Here is a 21,055-nt window from a genome sequence, read left to right as displayed (position 1 = left end):
GAGAGCTAGTAAAGAGCGAGGAGAGTGCGACAGAAACAGAGATGGAGGACGTGAGAGAGAGAGGGAGAGAGGGAGGGGTGAGATAGCGAGCAGAGGGAGAGCACGAGCAGAGAGCGATGAGGGTGAGACACAGAGAGAGAGTGAGCGGTATAGGGAGGGGGACAGGGAAAGAGAGAGAGATTCCCACCGACCGATCGTCTACCATTTTCACTCAACACAATCACCCAACCTTCTCACAATATCCCTCAACAAAACTTACCACCTTCTCACCATGTCCATCAACCCCACCGACCGAATTTCTCCCAACATCACTCAACCCCACCGACACACATTTACACAATGTCCATCAATACCCACCTGCACACATTCTCCACATTTCACTCAAACTGCACCTAATCACCTTCTCCACATATAACTGACACACGGCGACCCAACTTCTCCCCATATCTCTCACTCCCTCTTACCATCCTTCTCCCAAGATCACTCTCACCCACGGAACCACCTTCTCACAATATCTCTCAATCATAACCAACCACCTTTATTAATATTTCCCACAATCACACCTAACCAACTCCTCACCATATCCGTCCACACCACCTACCACCTTCTCCACATATTCCTCAATCCCCACCGACACACCTTCTCCCCATGTCACTCAACCAGACCATCCCACCTTCACACAAAATCCCTCAATTCCCAACTACAAATCATCCCCTCATATCCATCGATCCCAACCTACCCACATTCTCTCCTTATTCCTCAATCCCACCGACACAACTTCTCACCCTATCCCTCAAACCCCAGATACCCAAATTCTCACCATATCCCTCAGTACAACCGAACCAACTCCCAATAACACTCAAATCACAGCTACACACCTTCTCCCCATAACACTCAACCCCACCTGCCCACATTCTCACAACATCCCTCAATCCCTACCAACACACCTTCCCAACATATCCCTCAATCCTATCTACCAACTTCTAACCATGTCAGTCAATCCCAACTAACCACATTCCCAGATCCCTCAATCAACATCCATGCACCTTAACCCCATATCCCTCAATCCCACCAACCCAACTTCTCAGCATAGTCCTCAATCCCCAACAAAATACCTTCCTTCCGTATCCCACAAAAGCACCATCTCAGCAGATCATTCAAACACACCCAACCACCTTCTCACTATATCCATTAATTACCACTTAACCACCCTCTCAACATATCCGTCTACCGCACCAACAAACATTCTACCCATATCCCTCAATCCCCACCTACATACCTTCTCCCCATATCACTGAACCCCACCGACCCGCATTCACAAAAATCCCTCAATCCACAACTACCTCTCATATCCCTCAACCCCCTATTGACGTATTTCCGCCATATCCTTCAATTCCCACTTAATCATGGGTGACTTAGCATTAAATTATGGAGTGTGTACGAGATGATATTTTAGACCAGTATGTTGAGGAGCTAATTTGGGAACAGGCTGTCCTAGATTGGGTATTGAGCATTGAGAAGCGGTGAATTCATAACCTTGTTGTGCGGGGTGCTTTCAGGAAGAGTGACTGGAACATGATAGAATTCTTCATTAAGATAGAAAGTGAAGTCGTGCAATCCGAAACTAGGGTACTAAATCTAAACAAAGGAAACGAGGAAGGTATGAGGAGTGAGTTGGCTATGATAGATTTGGAACCTTCATTAAAAGGCATGACGGTGGATAGGCAATGGCTGACATTTAAAGAAAAATGCATGAATTGCAACAGTTATACATTCCAATCTGGCACAAAAAGACAAAACGAAACGAGTCCCAAACATGGCAAACAAAAGAAATTATGAATAGGATGAGATCCAAAGAGGAGTCATAGAAATTTGCCAGAAAATGTAGCAAGCCTGAGGATTGGGAGCTGTTTCGAATTGAGCAAAAAAGAGCCAAGAGATTGATTAAGAGGGAAAAATAGAGTATGAGTGTGAACTTGCAAGGAACATAAAAGCGGATTGCAACAACTTCAAACGAGGGAATATGATTTGAGATAGAGGATCAGCCATGATCATATTGAATGGTGGAGCAGGCTCGAAGGGCCGAATGGCCTACTCCTGCTCCTATTTTCTATGATTCGATGACTCGGTTGCCTCGATTTCCACCTTCAGCAGGTGGTGTCAGATCGACCGTCCATTACACACCCTGCCACATTTTCACATCGATTTCATTAAAAGTAATTGACAGAATATTATGGGCTGATTGCCTGCAATTTCCTAAAGTGCTCTCCAGGGGAGTGACACTCCACCGCAAGTTCCACTGCCCGGATTGTGAGTCCGCTGAAGGTCGAATAAACCCCCGGTGATAACTGGGGGAGAACTAAACCCTGCACGGCCTCGGTTTCGCGCTCTCCACAGTTTGTTTGATTAGTTTCCCTTTTCGGGTCTTACACATTATAACCATTTTAACATTTTTGTTCTTGAAATGTCTCTCATTTACTCCGCAGATATGTTTTGTCATCTCTCAATTCCTTAATATCCTGAAGTAGATTCCAGGTCAGTCAACGCATGAAATTCCATCTAACTCCCGTTTGTCGCCTCCGTTCTGTCCTTTTCCCAGTTCCACTAAAATAGTTTCACTTTGTTTTCAGTCCACACTAGAGTTATACCTGAACCGTTACCCTGTCCTTTGTCCAGATACTGACCGATCCGCTGCGTATTTTCACCTCTTCCTTTCATTGTTTCAGATTCACAATAATTACACTTTGATCCATTTCTTTCCAGTTTGATCTGTTTCTCTTCTGTTACTTTCTCTGATTCTACGCTCTGATATCTTGTTAGTTTTGTGATGTTTAAATAATCCAAACTCATCCCGTGTCCCTCCCACTTACCCGATGTACTTGTCCACTGAAATGCCTCTCGTATGTTGACAACAAGCTGACTCCGTCCACCCCTTCTTCAACTTCCTGTTCCAGTCTGTCCCGGCAGAATTTCGTGAACTGGACCAGTTGGTAACCGTCATACTTGATCAAGAACTCATTGATCGCAGTGTTCGGTCTGTGAACAACAATGGAGAAAACCAAACACATTATCGACATTCCATCCGGGCGGCGACATTTCCTCTGACACCAAACGGCTGACTCCTCCTGTGAGCCATGTTACCAAATACCTTCCGAAAACCCATATATGCCGCATGTGTTACAATCCATTGACCTATATAGTCACGTCTCAACAAGGCTGTGTACAATTTGACAAATACGATGTCAAATGTCCACAGTAAATCCGTTCTAACCTTCCCCGAATCTGAAATGCTCACTAATTACATGTCTTTTTAAAAGGCGTATGCTGTCAGTCCCGGATCATTCTGTGTCTGTTTAAAATGGATGTACTGTCAGTCCCAGATCATTCTGTGTCTGTTTAAAATGGATGTACTGTCAGTCCCGGATCATTCTGTGTCTGTTTAAAATGGGTGTGCTGTCAGTCCCGGATCAGAGAATCAAGTTGCTGTTCAGAGCCTGAACCCATAGACGGCTCGATCACACTGGAGATCACAACCAAATGAGATGAACTGGGGCATGAAAAGCTTTCAATTAATGAAACAAATACTTCAAACAGGAAGTATTGACCCTACACAGAAATACGGAGATCAGAGGAGCATGTAGCTCAGGCAAAGGAGTTATGAAGGGAGATTTTAATTTTCACATAGACTGAGGCAATACATTTCCAGAATGCATCCAGGACAGTTTTCTGAAACAATATCATAGAACTGAGAGGTTACACGTGTCAGGAAAGAGAGAACAAGCTGGGGCTTTTTTCTCTAGAAAAGAGAAGACTTAGGAGGTACGTGATAGAGGTTTTTAAGATTAATGATGTGTTTGATTGGTTATACCTGAAGAAGATGTTTCCACTTGAAGGGGAGACTCGAACCAAGGGCCATTATTATCAGATCGTCACTAATAAATCGAATTGAATCGAATAATGAATTCAGTAAAAACGTCTTAACCCAGAGACTGGTGAGAATGTGAAACTCGCGCCCACGAAGTGTAGTTGAGAAGAATCGCAAAGATGCATTTAAGGGGAATCTGGATAAACAGATGAGAGAGAAAGAACATTAAAACATAACAAATGTGAGCAGGAGTAGGCCATCCGGGCCCTCGAGCCTGCTCCACCATTCAATCAGATCATGCTTGATCTTCTACCTCATCTCCACCTTCCCGCCCGATCCCCAAATCCCTTGATTCCCCTCGAGCACAAAATTCTATTAATTCCAGCCTTGAATATTATCAACGACTCAGCATCCACAGCCCTCTGGGTAGAGAATTCCATTGATTCACATCCCTCTGAATGAATAAATTCCTCCTCATCTCAGTCTTTCATGGCCGACCCCTTATCTGAAGACAATTTCCCCTTGTTCTCGACTCGACAGCCAAGGGAAACAATCTCTCCGGATCTATCCTGTCAAGTCCCCTCAGAATCTTATGTTCTATTTTAGATGTTTCAATGAGATGGCAGAGGAATAGATGGACATATTGATGGGGTTAGATGGAGAAGGATAGCCGTGGGGTGGTTTACAGCGATTTCCTCATCACCCTGCAAATTATTCCTCTTCAATGACATGTCCAATTGCCGTTTGAAAGTGCCTATGGAATGTGGTTCCACCGCTCTTTTAGGTATTGCATTCCACATAATAACAAATCTCGATGAAAAAATATTTCTTCATTTCCCATTGAGATATATTGCCAAGTATTTTTTTATCTCACAGGGGAGCGGTAGAGAGACAGAGAGAGACAGAGAAAGTGGAGTGCGCGAGAAAGACAGAGTAGAAGGTGACAGAGAGGGTACAGACAAAGAGAGTAGGAGAAAGAGGAGAGTAATGTGAGGAAGAGAGATAGAGAGAAAGTAGAAGGAGACAGAGAGAGTACATACAGAGAAAGAACGAGAGACAGAGATAGGGAGAGAGGAGAGTAGGGTGAGAAAGAGAGAATGAGAGAGAGTAGAAGAAGACAGAGAGGGTAAATGGATAGAGGGTAGAGAGGATGAGACAGAGACAAGAGGAAGATAAGGAGAACACAAGAAGAGAAAAAGAGACAAAAAGGGGAAGACAGATAAAGACCACGAGGAGAGTGAGAGAGAACGACAGAGGGACAGAGAGAGGAAGAGAAACAGACAGAGAGAGTAACAGGGGAGTGACGGGCCGAGAGAGGGAGAGACAGGGACAGAGCGAGTGATAGAGACTGGTCAGAGAGAGAGAGAGTAGAGTGAGAGAGAGAGAGAGAGAGAGAGAGAGAAACAATCAGGATCAAAGCATCAGAGGGCGTTGGAATCACCGAGAAGGGGGGAAGTCTTTGATCTTTGGGGAAGGACCAGGCTGCATCCCAGTCTCTGTTGGTAGATCTCACACGGTGTGCGGCTGACGCCCACACACAGAGCATGGGAGAATGTAGAGGGAGCTTTACTCTGTATCTAAACAGTGTTGTTCCTGCCCTGAGAGTGTTTGAATGGATAGTGTACAGGGAGCTTGACTCTCTATCTAACTCGTGCTCGACCTGCCCTGGAAATATTCAATGGGACACTGTAGAGGGATCTGTACTCTCTATCTAACCCATGCTGTACATGCATGGGAGTGTTTGATGGGACAGTGTGGAGCTAGATTTAATCTGTATCTCACCGTGCTGTACCTGCCCTGGGTGTATTTGACGGGACACTCTGGAGGGATTTTCACTCCGTATCTAAACCGTGCTGTACCTGTCCTGGGAGTGTTTGATGGGACTGTGTAGAGGGGGCTTTACTCTCTATCTAACCCGTTCTCTTTCGAACTTGTGAACAGTTCAGACTGAGGTGGTTGATATTCCTCATACCTCACATTCCTAAGCATTAAACACTGTGACAATGTTTTATTTTGCTCCACCCTGTTATGATAAAACTCTTTCTGTTCACCTCCGATGGTTCTGCCTCTCGCATGGATCCGTGTTCCACCGGCAGTTGCCGCACGGGTCAGCGCTGAGTGTGGTTATTGTACCATGGGGTGTATCACTGCCAGTCCACATCGTGTGCTCCCGTAACAAGCCCAACCCACCGACTCCATCCCTCTCCCTGGACACCGTCTGATGCTGAAACAGACCATTCACAACCCTTGACGTCCAATTTGACCCTGAGCTGAGATTCCGACCACATATTGTCTCCATCACCAAGTCCGCCGACTTCCATCTCTGTTACTCGCCCGTCTCTGCTTCTGCCACATCTCATCTGTTGCTGAAACTCTTGTCCGTGCCTTTGTTACCGCGAAACTGGATTACTCCAATGCTCTTCTGGCCAACCTCCCATCTTCCACCCTTCATTAACTTCAGCTCATCCAAAACTCAGCTGCCCGTATCCTAATTCGCACAAAGTCCTTTTCAATCATCACCTAAATTGGCTCCCTGTCCGGCAACGCCTCGATTTTAAAATTCTCATCGTTGTGTTCAAATCCTTCCACGGCCATCGATCCCCCTATCTCTGTAACCTCCCCCAAGAATTCAACCCCATCCTCCCCCACTGAGGTCTCTGCGCTCCTCACATTCTGGCCTCTTGCGCATCCCCGATTTCTTGCACTCCACCATTTGCGGCCGTGCCTTCAGCTGCCTGGTCACCAGCCTCTGGAATTCCCTCCGTAAACTATCGAGTTCACTCTCCTCCTTTATGAAGCTCCTTGAAATGCACCTTCTCACAATAACCCTCAATCCACACCTGCCAACCTTCTCCCCACATCACCAAAGCCTACCTACTCTCCTTCTCCACATATCCCTTAATCCCCAACTGAAACCCTTCTCTCCCTATCGCTCAACGCGACCTACCCACCTTCCCACCATATCCCTCAATTCCCACCTACCCGTCTTCCCACGATATCCCTCAATCCCCACCTACCCGTCTTCCCACGATATCCCTCAATCCCCACCTACCCACCTTCCCACCATATCCCTCAATCCCCACCGACCCACCTTCCCACCATATCCCTCAATCCCCACCTACCCACCTTCCCACCATATCCCTCAATCCCCACCTACCCACCTTCCCACCATATCCCTCAATTCCCACCTACCCGTCTTCCCACCATATCCCTCAATCCCCACCTACCCGCCTTCTCCCCATATCCCTAAATCCAACCTAGCCACTTTCTACCCATATTCCTTCATCTCACCAATCCATCTTCTCTCCATATTGCTCATTCTCACCAAGCAACCTTCTCCCCTTATCCGACATTCCCAACTACCCACCTTCTCAAGAGTTCAGAACATACTCCTCTCATTAAGGTGAGTTTGGACTCAGAATCACTCCCAGGAGTATTCCAGTTTCTGAAGGGATATGAAGAGCTATTTTGTTCCTGACACTCAATCTTTCCCTCCAACTCTGAATCAACTCTCACACTAACCTGGTTGACTTAACTGCCCTCTGAAATATGGCCTCGGTATCAGACAGGCGCACCCAGCCCAGACGGGCCTGCAAAGTCCTTCTCACTAACGTCTGTGAACTGGTGCCAAAGTTGGGAGATCTGTCCCACGGACTCGTCAAGCAATAACCTGACATAGTCATTATGAGCCTGGGCTCAGTGGGTAGCATCTGGCCTCAGAGTCAGAAGGTCGTGCGCTCGAACCCCACACACACCAGAGACTTGAGCATCTTAATCCTGGCCGACAATTTCCTGTGCCAGTACTGTGGGAGCGCTGCACGCTCAGAGGATCAGTACTGAGGGAATGCTGCACCGTCAGAGGAGCAGTACTGAGGAAGCGCCGCACGGTCGGAGGGTCAGTATTGAGAGAGTGTTGCACTTTCGGAGGGTCAGTAAAGAGGGAGTGCTGCACTGTCGGAGGTTCAGTACTGAGGGAGTGCTGCACTGTCGGAAGGTCAGTACTGAGGGAATGCTGCACTGTCGGAAGGTCAGTACTGAGGGATTGCTGCACTGTCGGAAGGTCAGTACTGAGGGAGTGCTGCACTGTCGGAAGGTCAATACTGAGGGAGTGCTGCACTGTCAGAAGGTCAGTACTGAAGGAGTGCTGCACTGTCGGAAGGTCAGTACTGAGGGAGGGCTGTACCCTTTGAAGTGTCGTCATTTGGATGAGATGTTCAACCGAGTGCGCTCATCTCAGTCTTTAATGGCCGACCCCTTATCTGGGGAATGGGGAATGACTATTCCCCATTGGTCTCGATTCACCAGTCAGTGTAATCACCATCTATCCTGTCAAGTCCCTCAGAATACTATATGTTTCTATGAGATGAGAAAGGAATAGGATATGTTGATGGGGTTAGATGAAGAAGGGTGGTCTTTTGCTCGTGTGGAACATAAACCACGGCATGTATCTATTGTGCCGAATGGCCTGTTTCTAAGCTGTGCAAATCTAAGTATTTCTGGAATCTTAGCATACATTGGGCCCGTCATGCCTGTGCTGGCTCTTTGAAAGAACACACTGGAGATCACAACCCACCGAGGGGAACTGGGACATGAAAAGCTTTCAATTAATGAAACAAATACTACAAACAGGAAGTATTGAGCCCCTACAGAAATACGGAGATCAGAGGAGCCTGTAGCTAAGGCAAAGCAGTTATGAACGGAGATTTTAATTTTCCCATTGACTGCGTTATAATGGCAATACATTTCCCGAGTGCATCACGGACAGTTTACTGAAACAATATCATAGAACGGGGAGGATATAACTATCACGAAAGAGAGAACAAGCTGGATGTCTTTTCTCTGTAAAAGAGAAGACTGAGGAGTGACCTGATAGAATTCTTTAAGTTTAATGACGGGTTTGATACGGTAGACGGAGAGAAGATGATTCCACCCGCGGGTGAGAGCAGAACTAGGGGTTAAAAATCGAAGCTAGTTAATGATAAATCCAATATTAACTCAGGAGAAACTCCTTTACCCAGGGAGTGGTGAGAATGAGCAACTCGCTACCACAAGTGAGTTGAGGCGACGAGCAAAGATGCTGTTAAGATTAAGCTAGATAAGCACACGAGGGATGAGGGAATAGAAGGATATGTTGTTTGGGTCATGATGAAGCAGGGTGAAAGGAGGACCATGTGGAGCAGAAGACAACGGCATGGACTCTTTGGGACGAATGTCTGTACGGTGTATGTTGGGGGTAAGATAAAGAGAGACGGAGAGAGTAAAGGGAGAAAGAGAGAGTAGAGGGAGAAAGAGAGCACGATAGAGACAGAGAGAGACATAGAGAGAAAGACATAGAGTTTGAGGAACTGAAAATCGAGAAACAGAGGAGGGATAAGTAAATAGAGACCGGAGGAGATGTTTTGGAAATGCCTGTGAGCTGTTGGCCGCAAAACAATCGCCACGTGTTGCTGCTTCAATGGATTTTTTCCAGGAAGAATGTTGACAAAAACAGCAATTTGTATTTTAACACCAATCGGACCGAGAGACTGGAGCAGAGCATCGAAGAAAGGGAGAATGAACGAGAATGGGGGAAGGCAGTGATCTCAGGAAAAGAACCAGGCTCCATCCCGGTGTCCGTTAGTAGATATCACCCGGAGTGGGATTGAGACCCACACACAGAGCATGGGAGAGTGCAGAGGGACTTTTACTCTGTATCTCACCTGTGTTGTAACTGGCCTCGGAGTGTTTGATGGGACAGTGTAGAGGGAGCTTTACTCTGTTTCTAACCCTGTACCTGAACTGGGACTGTTTGACGGGACAGTGTAGATGCAGCTTTACTCTGTTTCTAACCCCTATTTCACCTGCCCTGGGAGTGTTTGTTGTGACATTTTAGAGGGAGCTTTACTCTATATCTGACCCATTTTATTCCTGTCCTTGGAACAGTTTAAACGAGGGTGGTTGGTATTTTCCATGCCTCATGTTGCAAAGCATTAAGTCCGTGACTGTATTTCTGTTGGTGAGCCCTGTTATTACAAAAATCTTGCTGTTCACACCGGAAGGTTCTGTTTCTCAATGGTGTTCGGTTTCTCGAGCAATTCCTTCACAGGTCACTGTTGAGTGTGGCAATTGTATCATGGTCGGGGGGGTGGGGGCGGGGGCATCATTCCCAGGGCCCACCATCGTGCAGACACAGAGAGAGTAGATCGTTGTCCATTCAATGAGAGATCAAAACACAGTCCAGACACTGAGAGAGGAGATCAGTCCAGACATTGAGAGAGGAGATCACAGTCCAGACACTGAGAGAGGAGATCACAGTCCAGACACTGAGAGTGGTGATTACAGTCCAGACACTGAGAGAGGAGATAATATCCAGACAGTGAGAGGGGATCACCGTCCAGACACTGAGAGTGGAGATCACAGTCCAGAATCTGAGAGATGTGCTCACAATCCAAGCACTGAGAGAGGAGATCACAGTCCAGACACGGAGAGAGGCGATCTCAGTCCGGACAGTGAGAGAGGAGATCAGAGTCCCAACACTGAGAGAGGTGATCACAGTCCAATTGCTGAGAGGGAATTACAGTCCAGACACTGAGAGAGATCAAAGTCCAGACACTGAGAGTGGAGATCACATTCCAGCCATGAGAGAGGTGATGACAGTCCATAAAGTGAGCGTTTCAAGAGCAAAATTTTAAAAAGAACAGACACACAAGAGTTATAATCTCTGGATTATTACCTGAGCCACGTGCAAATTGTCGTAGGGATAAGCAGATTAGGGAGGAGAACACATGTATGAAGGAGTGGTGTGGGAAGGAGTGGTTCCATTTCGTGGGACACTGGCACCTGTACTCGGACACGATGGAATTGTACCGTTGGGACCGGCTCCACGTGACCCGGGCTGGCACCAGGGTTCCAGCGTTAAGAATAAATACGGCTTTAAATTTGTAATTGGGTCTGGAGCTCAGTTGGAAAGGTAATATAAATAACAATTCTGGAACAAAAAGGAAGAGCGTGGAGTGATAGTCAGAAATTATGCTTTCAGCACTACATGTAAAGGAAAAACTGAAAGATGAAAAGTAATTAAATCTGGAGAGAGAAATAAGGAATTTGTGTGAAATACAATACTGATTGATGAAAAGTAATTAAATCTGGAGAGAGAAATAAGGAATGTGTATGAAATACAATACTGATTGATGAAAAGTAATTAAATCTGGAGAGAGAAATAAGGAATGTGTGAGAAATACAATATTACAATCTGGGCAGGGTGTGTGGCCCAAATAAGCGTTCTTTATACAAACGCATGAAGTATAAGCAACAAATTGAATGAAATGCGGGCACAAATTCAACCTACAGGGTACGAAATGGTAGCCATTAGTGAGGCATGGCTGTACAACAGTCAGGAATGGGAACTGAATATACCAGGTTATAAGGTCTATAGGAAGGATAGGAGAACTGGTAGAGGTGGAGGAGTATAGTGAGTGATTAAGGATGAAATTTCTTCATTGATAAGAGATGATATAACGAGAGGTAGGCAGTCAGTGGGAACTTTATGCGTAGAATTAGGAAATAGAAAAGGATTCAAGCCCAAAGTGGGAGTTGTGTATAGAACCCCTGTAGCAGCTGTGAAGCGGCAGAATGTATAAATGTGGAGATTAGACAAGCATGTAGCAAAGGCAGAGTGGTTTATATGGGGATCGATTTTAACTTTCATATAGATTGGGATAAACAGACGAGCTCATGTCAGAAAGGTAACGAATTTCTTGAGTATGTTCAGGAAAACTTTCTGCTACAATATGACCGAGGAGAAACAAGGAGGCAGGCCACAGTAGAATTAATAATGAGCAATGGGCCAGATTTAATTAACAGCCTAACGGTGTACGAACATTGATCTGAATTGGAAAACTGTACATGTCACTCCACTATTTAAGAAAGGTGATAGAAGGAAACCAGGGAATTATAGACCAGTTCGCCAAACATCTGTTTTCGAGAAATTACTCGAGTCTCTAATTAAGGATAGTGACTGAACACATTGAACATTTTCAGCTGATCGAAAGAGCCAGCATGGATTTTGTTTTGAAGAGGTGACTGAAGTAGTGGACAGGGGAATGTCTATGGAGTTTGTTTCTATGGACTTCCAAAAGGCATTCGATAAAGTCCCTCAGAAGAGACTGTTAGCTAAAGTTGAAGCTGATGGAATTGAGGGAAAATGATTGACCTGGTTAGGAAATTGGCAGAGCGGCAGGAGACATTGGGCCTGAAGTCGCTGCGAGCGGCGAGGCAACGCTCACTGCAGCTCATGCGAATTAAATTAACAAAAATACTGACTCTAGGCTCTGTGGCGATGAATTGCTTGAATTTGAACTTTACAAAAATTGTGCTCTATCAACCCAGCCTCTGAGCAGCGTGATTTGCCGCGTAGCTGGAAAGGTGTGTGAGGAGAAGACACGAACACAAATTCGGTAAGGATGAGACGTCCCGCCCACAGAATTAGGCTGCATTGCTCAAAAAATCAAGCCGACTTCATTCCTTTAAAGTTTGCATTTTGTATGGTATTGTAATTTTTTTCTAAAATCAAAAACCAAAGAAATAATTGAATTAAATTAATGAGACAGAAGGAAAACGTTTAAAAATTAATATTGTAATTTTCATTCTTCTTCAATAACCAAAAAACTAATACAATAAGGAGTGATATGAGAGTCCTCGTTATTAAAAGTTCATCTTTACTTGATTGGCAGTAATTAAAACTTACCGAGCTGTTAAAACTCATTTTGGACTTTGTATTTACTGGAATGATACCTGGACATCAAGGGTTAAATAATGATGATAGATTACACAAACTAGGGTTGCATTCTCTGGAATTTGGAAGATTAAAGGTTGGTTTGTTCGAATTTTTCAAGCTATTAAGGGGAACTGATAGGGAAGACAGAGAGAAACAATGTCCGCTGGTTGGGGAGTCCAGGACTATGGGTCTCAGCCTAAAAAATTAGAGCCAGAACTTTCAGGAGTGAAGTTATGAAACACTTCTACACGCAAAGGGTGGGAGATATTTGGAACTCACTTCTGCAAACGGAAGTTAGTGTTAGCTCAATTGTTAATTATAATTCTGAGGTTGATAGATTTTTCTTAACTCTGTTAATATTGGGGTTAAGGCGGGTAAATTAAGTTCGGTCAGAGATCCGCCATGATGCCATTGAATGGCGCAACAGTCACCAGGGATCAAAATGCCGACTCCTGTTCCGACGTTCCTGGTCAATGTCATCACCAACCACAATCTTCAGCAGGCGGCACTGCTGACCAGCAGTGTCAGAGCAAAGAGAGACAGAGAAAGGGGCAAGAGAAAGGGTGACATAAGCAAAAAGGTTGAGGGAGGGAGAGAGATAAATGAAGACATGGAGATATAGTTCGTGAGAGAGAACGAGAGAGACAGACATGTGACAAAGAGAGATAGAAACAGAGAGGAGAGAGCAATAAATAGAGATAAATAGGAGAGGCCGAAAGGGAGACAGACAGAGAGGGAGAGACGAGGATAGAGGGAGAGACGAGTCTTGAGGGAGAGATAGCTGAGGGAAAGAGAGTGAGACTCAGAGGGAGATGGAGAGAGAGAAAGAGAGAGACGAATTGTGGGAGAGAGAGAGAGAGCGATGGAGAGGGAGACAGAGAGATAGTGATAGAAAGGCAGAGAATCCGCAGAGAGAGAGACACATGGAGAGAGAGAGAGAGAATTATAGAGACAGAGAGATGGTGGGGGCGAAAGAATGAAAGACACAAACAGAGGGAGAAACAGACAAACAGAGAGGGCGGAGGGAGGAAGAAAGAGAGGGAGAGACGGGGATGGATCAGAGAGTGTAGATGGAGGGAGACAGAGAGAGAGCGAGTAGAGACAGAGAGAGTAGGGTCGATGTAGAGAGACGGAGAAAGAAAGAGAGTGAGAAAGAGAGTGGAGGTTGAGTGACTGGGAAAGAGAGAGCATCAGACGGAAAGATTCAGAGTGGGAGAGTCAGAGGGAGAGAAAGGGACAGAGTTAGAGAGTTTAGGGAAAGAGACAGAGAGAGAGACAGAGAGATGTGGATGGGTCAGAGAGTGTAGTGGCAGAGAGTGTAGTGGCACAGAATGTAGTGCACAGAGTGTAGTGGCACAGAGTGTCGTGGCAGTAGCAAAGAGAACGAGTACAAGGGAAGCTTGAAATTGAAGGTGAGATATATAGAAAGGGAGAGAGTTACTGACTGAGAGAGGTGGAGATTAGAGCTGGAGAGGGAGAGATATGGAGAGTAGAGCGAGAGAATGAGAGGAGAGAGTGAAGAACGAAAGAGGGAGACACAGTGCAGAGGCAGAGAGACACCGAGAGGGAGAATGAGGAGGGGGTGAGGAGTGTTACAGAGAGACAGGCAGACAGACGGTGAGAATCTGAATAATACAGACAGAGAGATAGTGGGGGTGAGGGAGAAAGAAAGAGACAGACAGATGGAGAAAAAGACAGAAAGAGAGAGAAACAGTGGAGACAGAAAAACGGAAGAGAAATATTGAGAGATGGGGAAGAGAGAGAAAGAGAGAGAGAGGGAGGAGAAGGGGGAGAGATATGGAGTAAAGGGTGAGAGCGAGTAGAGAGCGAGGAGAGTGCGACAGACACAGAGAGAGAGAGGCCGAGAGAGAGAGAGAGAGGGAGAGAGGAAGGGGTGAGATAGAGAGCAGAGGGAGAGCACGAGCAGAGAGCGAGGAGGGTGACAGAGAGAGAGAGTGAGGGGTATCGGGAGAGGGACAGGGAAAGAGAGAGAGACTCGCACCTACCAATTATCTACCCTTTTCATTCAACAAAACAACCCAAAACCTTCTCACAATATCCCTCAACAAAACTTACCACCTTCTCACCATATCCATCAACCCCACCTACCGAAATTCTCCCCATATCACTCAACCCCACCGACACACATTCACACAATGTCCATCAATCCCCACTTAAATACATTCTCCACATTTCACTCAAACTCCACCTAATCACCTTCTCCACATATACCTGACACACGGCTACCCATCTTCTCCACATATCTCTCACTCCCTCCTACCATCCATTTCCCAAGATCACGCTAACCCACCGAACCACCTTCTCACAATATCTCTCAATCATAACCTACCCCCTTTATTAATATTTCCCAAAATCACACTTAACCAACTCCTCACTATATCCGTCCACCCCGCCTATCCATCTTCTCCCCATTTCACTCAACTACACCTACCCACCTTCAGTCAAAATCCCTCAATTCCCAACTACCAATCATGCCCCATATCCCTCAATCCCCACCTTCCTTTCTGACCCCCAAATACCTCAATCCCCACCTCCCCACATTATCACCTTATTCCTCAATCCCAGCTAAACAACTTCCCACCATATCTCTCAATACCACCTAAACACCTCCCCATGTTCATCAAACCAGAGCTACACAACTTATCCCCATAACACTCAACCCCACCTACCCACATTCTCACAACATCCCTCAATCACCACCTACACTTCTTCGCACCATATACCTCAATCCCCACCTAACCGCCTTCTCTTCATATTCCTCACTCATACTTACCCATCTTCTCCAAATATTCCTCAATCCACACATATCCATCGACTCACCATATGCCGAAACTCACCTACCCACCTTTTCAAAAAATCTCTCAACCCCACATTCCAACCTTCGACCCATGTCCCTCATAACCACCTTCACGCCATATCATTCAATCCCCAACTACTAACCCAACTTCTCCCTATATCCCTCAATTCCACCTCTGCAACTTCTCAGCATAGCCCTCAAAGCCCAACTAACTACCTTCTCTCCGTATCCCACAAACTCACCGACGCACCATCTCCACAGATCACTCAAACACACCCAACCACCTTCTCACTATATCCATTATTATCACTTACCCACCCCCTCACCATATCCGTCAACCCCACCTATCCACATTATCGTCATATCCCTCAATCCCACCTATAAACCTTCTCCCCTTGTCACTCAACCCCAACTACACACATCAAAAAAAAATCCTCAATCCACAACGACCTCCCATATCCCTCAATCACCTGAAGACATCTTTACGCCATATCCCTGAATCCCAACTTAATCATGGCTGACTTTCACCTACATATATACTGGCCAAACCAAATTAGCAATAATACTGCGGGGCATTAATTCCTGGAGTGTGTACGAGATGGTTTTTCAAACCAATATGTTGAGCAGCCAATTCGGGATCAGGCTATTCTAGATTGGGTATGGTGCATTGAGAAGCAGTTAATTGATAACATTGTTGTGCGGGGTCCTTTGAAGGAGAGTAACTGTAACATGATAGAATTCTTCATTAAGATAGAAAGTGAAGGAGTGCAATCCGAAACTAGGGTACTAAATCGAAGGTATGAGGAGTGAGTTGGCTATGATAGATTTGGGACCTTCATTAAAAGGCATGACGGTGGATAGGCAATGGCTAACATTTTAGGAACGAATGCATGAATCGCAACAGTTATACATTCCATTCTGGCACAAAAACACAGAACGACAAGAGCCGCAACCATGGCTAACAAAAGAAGTTAAGGCTAGGATGCGATGCAAAGTGGAGTCATATCAATTTGCCAGAAAATGCAGCAAGCATGAGGATTGGGAGCAGTTTTGAACGGAGCAAAAAAGGGCCAAGAGATTGATTAAGAGGGAAAAATAGAGAATGAGAGTGAACTTGCAAGGAACATAAAAGCGGACTGTAAAAACTTCTACAAACGGGAATATGGTATTGAGATAGACGATCAGCCATGATCATATTGAAAGGCAGAACAGGCTCGAAGGGCCGAATGGCCTACTCCTGCTCCTCTTTTCTATGATTCGATGACTCGGTTGCCAAGATTTCCACCTTCAGCAGGTGGTGTCAGATCGACCGTCCATTACACACCGTCCTCCATTTTCACTTCCATTTACTTCGATACTATTAAAAGTAATTGACAGAATATTATGGGCTGATTGCCTGCAATTTCCGAAAGTGCTCTCCCGGGGAGTGACGCTCCACCGCAAGTTCCACTGCCCGGATTGTGAGTCCGCTGAAGGCAGAATTAACCCCCGGTGATTAATGGGGAGAACAAAACCCCGCACGGCCTCGGTTTCGCGCTCTCCACAGTTTGTTTGATCAATTTCCCTGTTCGGGTTTTATGCATTCAATCATTTTAACATTTTTGTTCTTGAAATGTCTCTCATTTACTCCGCAGATATTTTTTGTCATCTCTCAATTCCTTGATATTCTGAAATAGATTCCAGGTCAGTGAAAGAATGACATTCCCACTAACTCCTGTTTGTCGCCTCTGTTCTGTCCTTTTCCCAGTTCCACGAAAACTGTTTCACTTTGTTTTCAGTCCACACTAGAATTATACCTGAACCGTCACCCTGTCCTTTGTCCAGATACTGACCGATCCGTTGGGTATTTTCACCTCTTTCTTTCATTGTTTCAGATTCACAATAATTGCAGTTTGAACCATTTCTTTCCAGTTTGGTCTGTTTCTCTTGTGTTACCTTCTATGATTCTAAGATCTGATCGTTTGTTGGTTTTGTGATGTTTAAATCATCCAAATTCATCCCATGTCCCTCCCACTTACCTGATGTTCTTGTCCACTGAAATGCCTCTCGGATGTTGACAACGAACTGACTCCGTCCACCCCTTCTTCAACTTCCTGTTCCAGTCTGTCCCGGTAGAATTTCGTCAACTGGATCAGTTGGTAACCTTCAGACTTTGTCAAGAACTCAGTGATCGCAGTGTTCGGTCTTTGAACAACATTGGAGAAAATTATCACATTATCGACCTTCCATCCGGGCGGCGTCATTTCCTCTGATACCAAACGGCTGACGCCTCCTGTGAGCCATGTTATCAAATACCTTCTGAAAACCCATATATGCCGCATGTGTTACAATCCATTGACCGATATATTTTCGTCTCAACACGGCTGTATCAAATTTGTCAAATACAATGTCAAATGCTACAGTTAGCCGTTGCAGCCTTCACTGAATCTTAAATGCTAAATAATTCGACGTGAAATTTCAGATACCAGGGGTTTGTCCACAAATGACGTGGACTAATTAGTCTCGAGTTATCTTTTTTTTTATTCCTTCTTGGGACGTGGACGTCGCTGGCGAGCCGGCATTTATTGCCCATCCCTAATTGCCCTTGAGAAGGTGGTGGTGAGACGCCTTCTTTAACCGCTGCAGTCCGTGTGGTGAAGGTTCTCCCACAGTGCTGTTAGGAAGGGAGTTCCAGGATTTTGACCCAGCGGCGATGAAGGAAAGGCGATATATTTCCAAGTCGGGATGGTGTATGACTTGGAGGGGAAAGTGCAGGTGGTGTTGTTCCCATGTACCTGCGGCTCTTGACCTTCTAGGTGGTAGAGGTCGCGGGTTTGGGAGGTGCTGTCGAAGAAGCCTTGGCGAGTTGCTGCAGTGCATCCTGTGAATGGAGCCACTGCAGCCACTGTGCGCCGGTTGTGAAGGGAGTGAATGTTTCGGGTGGTGGATGGGGTGCCAATCAAGCGGGCTGCTTTGTGCTGGATGGTGTCGAGCTTCTTGAGTGTTGTTGGAGCTGCACTCATCCAGGGAAGTGTGGAGTGTTCCATCACACTCCTGACTTGTGCCTTGTAGATGGTGGAAAGGCTTTGGGGAGTCAGGAGGTGAGTCACTCGCCGCAGAACACCCAGCCTCTGACATGCTCTTGCAGCCACAGTATTTATATGGCTGGTCCAGTTAAGTTTCTGGTCAATAGTGACCCCCAGGATGTTGATGGTGGGGGATTCGGCGATGGTAATGCCGTTGAATGTCAACGGGAGGTGGTTAGACGGTCTCTTGTTGGAGATGGTCATTGCCTGGCACTTGTCTGGCGCGAATGTTACTTGCCACTTGTCAGCCCAAGCCTGGATGTTGTCCAGGTCTTGCTGCATGCGGGCTCGGACTGCTTCATTATTTGAAGGGTTGCGAATGGAACTGAACACTGTGCAATCATCAGCGAACGTCCACATTTCTGACCTTATGATGGAGGGAAGTTTATTGATGAAGCCGCTGAAGATGCTTGGCCCAGGACACTGCTCCGAGGAACTCCTGCAGCAATGTCCTGGGGCTGAGATGATCGGCCACCAACAACCACTGCTATCTGATTGACACAGTCTCCTTATTTTAACACAGACATGACTTGGTCTCTTTCAGTACACCTGGATATTTTCATCAACAATTGTGTTATCAAAAATTGTGAGTTTTGAAAAATTGTGGTCATAGTCCCTCCTATCTGCTCTCTGAATTCCTTTAAAAGCCTCGGTTGCGTTATCTCTGAGCTCAGTGGCATATCCAGCTCGGCAATTAAATTCACAACCAAATCCTTCCCTAAAATTGTCTCGAAATATGGCTCGCTGAAGATGCTGTATCGACGCCTTTGTATTGAATAATTTTACTGTAGACAGTTTGATACTGTGATACTTTGATGCTTTGAAACCAACATTTGCACATCTGCCATCATTTTTAGAAACTGACTGAAATATTTTGTATCTCCCCAAAAGTTCATCCACTCCAGCCCTGTCTTTGCGACACGAGAACACATCTCTCATGATTCTGACTTTCCAAACGTGCTTGGAATGATTTGTAGATTCACAGACATAACACACAATCTGAACTCCAATTCATTGGACTGTTGACCAGTTCTCGTTTTTTTCTCTTTTTTTAATATCAAGTTACTTCTTCTGTCACGACTTCAAAAACCTCCTTCCTTTTTTCCTGCGAATAACTTTTCACTATTTCATCAATCTTCTGTTCCTGCTCCAACAGTTTTATTATTTCCACTCTCTAGTCTCAGATCCGGATATTTCACACGCTCCAGTCTTTTCAGGTGAAACACTCCCACTGCTCCCTATAACCATTCTGTCAATCCGTTTTGGCTGGTTGGTTCAGATCGTAACCGTCCCTACCCTTCGTCCTGAACTCACCCGAGTGTCCCAAGAGCATGAACCCTTCCCTCCTGCTCCAGCCCTGCAGCCGCACATTGACCTGCCTCATATTGTCCTCAGTAAGCGGCCCAGTGCAAAACAATTCGGAGATCACCAACTTGAGGCCTTGTTTTTCAGTCTCGTGCTCAAATTCTAATATTCTCTGTATAACCGTGTTATTGGCTCCGACTATGAATATTTACCGCTCTCCTTTCCTTCCCAGAGATGGTCACACCTGTTGCAGGAAGTACTTCCTTGTGGCACCAGGGAGGCAACTTACAATTTGGACCTGCTCAGGGCTGCAGAAGAGTCTGTCTATTCCCCTTACCATAGATTCTCCCATCACTCTCGCTCTCCTATTCCTGTGCCTTCCCTGCCTCTCACCACTCCCCCAATGATCCCTGGTTTCACATTGTTACTCAGGAAGGCCAATCTGAGTCACTGTTTCTATCCACCTTACAGTCCATAACATCAGGTGTCTATTGCCAGTTCCACGACTGAGATCCCTCCACCTGTGACTGAACTGCCCCACGAGATGGTCACTCACTTTCTTCTATCTACACAACATATGCTCGGTTTCTTCTTCCTGTGAGAGCAACAGGATCTTGTTCGTGATCTTGACCCTTTATCAGGACACATTTGATATATTAAAGATTGTTCTGAACCTACCGGTGTCTATTCCCTTTCTTGTTGATGATGTTGGATCTTCTCCCCTGTTTGGACCTTCAGCCATGGTGGTAAGAGGCGTTCCAAGATTCTGACGCTCTGTAATAAATATATTAATAGGAAGGTTAGACTGAAATATTATGATGAGAATGATAAAACGGCGTCTTGTTGAATGTGATATCAAGTCCCTTCTCCCCCATCAGGACAACAGCTGTTAGATCTGGGATCCAGCATTTACCGACTTTTACGATCAACTCTCCACATGAGGTGCGGCACAGACAACTGCCCAGTGAAACCCAATGAGTCCCTCTGATCTTCACAACCCAGTGAGAGTCGGCCGAGATTCTGCACTCGGAGCACCAATTGGTAAGATTTCATCACAGTGCAGGCCAGCACCAGACTGATTCCTGAGGTAGTGAATATTCTGGAGGGCAATATGGAACGAGGTGATGAATTAAATGTTCCTTCACTCGTTGTTACCCAGTCTGGCGCTGTTGTATTATTTTATTCACAGATTTGTTTTTAATATTTTTGATTTGTTAAGTTTTGATATTAAATTCTGATGTTTATGA

The 21,055-nt window shown here is 45.6% G+C and overlaps 1 long non-coding RNA gene across 13 annotated transcripts in view; it reads right to left on the bottom strand.

Moving 5' to 3' along the window:
• LOC137312864 (uncharacterized) overlaps positions 1-21,055 on the bottom strand; it is a 1,008,715-nt gene that overhangs the window by 955,958 nt on the left and 31,702 nt on the right. For 9 of the 13 annotated variants that reach the window (XR_010960861.1, XR_010960858.1, XR_010960866.1 and 6 more), the window contains one exon: positions 20,487-20,582. This is a non-coding gene — a long non-coding RNA (uncharacterized lncRNA). Of the gene's footprint in view, positions 1-2,870; positions 3,037-3,868; positions 4,062-17,456; positions 17,623-20,486; positions 20,583-21,055 lie in introns of all 13 variants that reach the window. The other 4 variants (XR_010960865.1, XR_010960864.1, XR_010960867.1 and 1 more) reach the window with 3 other exon arrangements.

This window comes from Heptranchias perlo, unplaced genomic scaffold (genome assembly GCF_035084215.1).
Source record: "Heptranchias perlo isolate sHepPer1 unplaced genomic scaffold, sHepPer1.hap1 HAP1_SCAFFOLD_44, whole genome shotgun sequence".
Taxonomy (NCBI): Eukaryota; Metazoa; Chordata; class Chondrichthyes; order Hexanchiformes; family Hexanchidae; genus Heptranchias; species Heptranchias perlo.
This window is presented reverse-complemented; position numbering and strand designations above follow the sequence as displayed.